Here is a 4,653-nt window from a genome sequence, read left to right on the forward strand (position 1 = left end):
CTCATCACGAATATGTACTCGGATTTTCAAAATTCAAAATGGCGGATCCAATATGGCCGACGAAAATTTTAAAAATTTACTCGATTCGCTTGAATTTTGTTACTCAGGGGTTTTTGAGGTCGCTGATTGTGAATCTGCAATCGGATTTTCAAAATTCAAAATGGCGGATCCAATATGGCCGACGAACATTGTAAAAATTCACTCTATTCGCTTGAACTTTGTTACTCAGGGGTTTTTGGGGTCGCTGATTATGAATCTGCTATTGGATTTTCATAATACAAAATGGCAGATCCAATATGGCCGACAAAAATTATTTAAATTTACTAGATTTGCTTGAAACTTGTTACTCAGGGGTTTTTGGGGTCGCTGATTATGAATCTGCTATTGGATTTTCAAAATACAAAATGGCGGATCCAATATGGCCGATAAAAATTGTTTAAATCAATTCTAGTCGCTTGGAATTTGTAAAATGATGACCATCTATTTGCCGTCAGAATAAGACGTTTACCAACTCTCTAAATTATTCTAATGATATTAAAGCTAAAATTCGATAATATTGGTCAACTACTCCTTATCTGTCATCTCAAATTGTTTCATTAACAATGTCAGGTTATAAGTTTTGCAATATTAAGTCTTATGCTAAGATAGTGTTGAAACAATTTATCTAAGCCAATTAGATTTAGACCTACAATTTTTTCGTTGTGTACTTCTGAGGGATTTGATTTGTATTTTGCCTTATTCTGACGGCAAATAGATGGTCATCATTTTACAAATTCCAAGCGACTAGAATTGATTTAAACAATTTTTATCGGCTATATTGGATCCGCCATTTTGTATTTTGAAAATCCAATAGCAGATTCATAATCAGCGACCCCAAAAACCCCTGAGTAACAAGTTTCAAGCGAATCTAGTAAATTTAAATAATTTTTATCGGCCATATTGGATCCGCCATTTTGTATTATGAAAATCCAATAGCAGATTCATAATCAGCGACCCCAAAAACCCCTGAGTAACAAAGTTCAAGCGAATAGAGTGAATTTTTACAATGTTCGTCGGCCATATTGGATCCGCCATTTTGAATTTTGAAAATCCGATTGCAGATTCACAATCAGCGACCTCAAAAACCCCTGAGTAACAAAATTCAAGCGAATCGAGTAAATTTTTAAAATTTTCGTCGGCCATATTGGATCCGCCATTTTGAATTTTGAAAATCCGAGTACATATTCGTGATGAGAGACCTCAAAAACATATAAACACTAAGTTCTATTACATTTCATAGCTATTGCCTGAATCGGTGCACTATAAAAAAAATTAATTAATTTTTTCTCAAATTAGCGCCATTTTGAAGCCGCCATTTTGTTTTTTTTGTTTCCGCTATTGCATATTTTGAAAGTTTAATAAGTTTGTGCCAATTTGTGACACTTGTATTCATTTGAAAAAAATGTTTTCAGTAAGAAATAGTTATTTAAAAAAAAAAAATTTCATTTTTTTCGCAATTTGGTGCACAAAATTCGCCATATTTAATTTTCTATGCGATAAATTTAAAATCTGAGCATGGAATCTTGTAGAGCGACCCCGAAAACATAAAGAAACGCTTCAGTTATTTTTAGGGAGCATGTTTAATATATAAAATTATATCTTAAATTAAACACAAAATTTCAAAGGTTTCAGGCGTTAATGGGATAAACAAGACACCTCGGCTTGGTGTAATATGTCGGACGATGAAATCGAAAATTAATCAAATCTGCTTGAATTTATGACTCTGGGGTTTTTGTAATCGCTATAGTTACGAATATGGCGTATTTTTTAACGTTGATTAATTTTTAATTTTATTGTCATTCATACAAAATTTGAGTCGGATTTTCAAAACTCAAAATGTCGGATTCAATGTGGCTGTGATTTATAATACCTACATTTTTTATTTTAGTTCCTCAAATTTACTTTTTTTGTAGGGCTACTATCCTGGTTGTGTTTGTATCTCAGGATATACCAGGAACGCAAATTATACATGCATTCTTATTACAAACTGTCCTGCAAGTAATTATCATATGTATTTCTTATAATTTTCATTGCTCATGTTTTTATTTAGCTTTTAATTTCATTTTTTTGATAAGAGAGATAAATTTCAATTTATTTAACAGCAACTACAACTGTCGCTTCAACTACCTGTAAAGCCAATGAAACATACGATGCCAGAGCAGCATCTCTTGAGTGTAGACCAACCCTGTCAAAATCTTTCGGGAGCTGTATCTTAATTTTTATTATTTATTTTAATTCTAATTTTTTTTTACTTTTTAATTGTAACGTCTTGATCAAAAGTGTGGCTAAATGGTTAAAATAATTGTATTAGAATTGTTGTTCTTTAACAAAAATTTTATCTTCTGAAATTCAGTTTTTATTTTAGTAAAAATCTAGAATTAAAAAATATTCACGAATTATTATTAAGTTAAAATGGTTTAATACACCTAATTGCTAATTAAACTTTTACAACGAAAATAATTTATTTGAAAAATTCAACTATTGTTGGGTAGTAAAGTAAAAAGCAGTTAAAGTAATTACTTTTCAGTTAATCTAACACTGTCGTTTGTATAGTTAATTTAATTATTTCTTATTAAGTTAAAAATTTGGAATTCAGTTAATTAATAAATTAGTTAAATTATAAAAACAACTACAAAATCTGATTGCACCAACTGCATTCTTAGTTCTTTTAAGTACTTTTTGATGTTTAATACACATTTTTTTAATTTGATTGAGCATTTACGAAAATTTAATAGCTTTACAAGACTTTACTGTAACATGAAGGAAATATTATGTTTATATTTTGAAATATTTTTCAGGATCTTTACTCAGGATGTGTTTGTCAAAAAAATTACGTTCTTACTAACAGCACTACCAAAAATTGTATCTCCATGCTTGACTTATTGCTTGTTTAAAATAACATTGCTTATTTATACAAGTACAAAAGCTATCATGAGCGCAGTATTGGGATTTTACAAATATTCTAATTTTTATTGGAAATCAGTAAAAAGTAATACAAAATTCTTTGTTATATAAATAACCTTTCTTTAACATTTAAATTGTTGCACATGACAATAAATAATTCCAACTTTAGCTTTTTAAATTTAAAAATTTTTTAATGTCATATATATATATATATATATATATATATGTTACCGGCAAAACCCGAAGTCCAGGTAAAACCCGAATTGACTAGGCAATTCGGATTTTGCCTATGATTTTAGGAAATACCCGAATTTCCTAGAGATTCATAGGCCAAACCCGAATTGTCTAGGCAAAATCCGATTTCCCTAGGCAATTCGGGTTTTGCCAAGGCCGTTTCAGGCAAATTGAAAATCAAACTAAATTGAATTAAATTAAATTAAATTTATTCGAAAAAATATTACTATGACGCAATTGATCATAAGAAAATAGTCTTAGTTGAAAGAATTTCTTTTTCAATTTACCAAATGGCTTGTATTGAGTCGTGCATTGATGTAAACAAATAGTAAACGAACTGTTCTTCATAGCTCACTATTAATTATTATAGTGTCTCTTCTGACTTTAAATTGTACATACCATTCGAAATTAGTAACGAAAATTTTATTCAAAAATGGAAAAGCGATTTTTATGCGGCGGTTAATAAATCTGCAAATTATAAAATAATTGTGCAAGAGAAATATGATGAGATTTTAAAGGATGTGAAAAGTGGAAAATTAAATGGAGTAAAAAGTAGCCTTAAGTACAGAAGGTTGAAAAGATATGACATTTTAGAAGTTGCGGGAGTTACAAAATTGATTTTAAAAAAAAATTAACCGCCGCATAAAAATCGCTTTTCCATTTTTGAATAAAATTTTCGTTACTCATTTCGAATAGTAAGTACAATTTAAAGTCAGAAGAGACACTAATTAATAGTGAGCTGTGAAGAACAGTTCGTTTACTATTTGTTTACATCAATGCATGACTCAATACAAGCCATTTGGTAAATTGAAAAAGAAATTCTTTCAACTAAGACTATTTTCTTATGATCAATTGCGTCATAGTAATATTTTTTGTAATAAATTTAATTTAATTTAATTCAATTTAGTTTGATTTTCAATTTGCCTAAAACGGCCTTGGCAAAACCCAAATTGCCTAGGGAAATCGGGTTTTGCCTATAGACAATTCGGGTTTGGCCTATAAATCTCTAGGAAATTCGGGTATTTCCTAAAATCATAGGCAAAACCCGAATTGCCTAGGCTGAAAAAATTGTTTAAATATGACAAAAGAGTGATTTCGGAAACTACTTGTCATTTTCAAAGTATAAAATATTTCGGGTTCACATTTGAGAGAATAATAGAGAAGAGTACAATTAATAGTCATCGAAGCGAACTTTTTTGTTTTTTAATATAAGAAAATAAATTTATCTTTTTTACTAATTATATTTAAAAAAATATTTTATTATTCATACATTTACTTTATTTTATTGTTACTATTGTTGTTTAACATTAAATGGTAAATTTAAAACATTTATCAGGTACGTGAGATTTAACAATTGTTTTTGAAAAAAGCAATGTATGATAAGAATTTCTTTCTTCTATTTTATCAACATTGATTTATGAATAGTAATATCAGAAGAACAAAATATCATTTTTTGTCAATATTTTTTCACTATTC

At 28.9% G+C, this 4,653-nt stretch overlaps 1 protein-coding gene across 2 annotated transcripts in view; it reads right to left on the bottom strand.

The window, feature by feature from the left end:
* Positions 1–4,653, bottom strand: part of LOC122505678 (netrin-1-like) — a 746,647-nt gene that overhangs the window by 511,556 nt on the left and 230,438 nt on the right. The window lies entirely within an intron of this gene.

This window comes from Leptopilina heterotoma, unplaced genomic scaffold, assembly GCF_015476425.1.
Source record: "Leptopilina heterotoma isolate Lh14 unplaced genomic scaffold, ASM1547642v1 Lhet_362, whole genome shotgun sequence".
In the NCBI taxonomy this organism is placed as follows: Eukaryota; Metazoa; Arthropoda; class Insecta; order Hymenoptera; family Figitidae; genus Leptopilina; species Leptopilina heterotoma.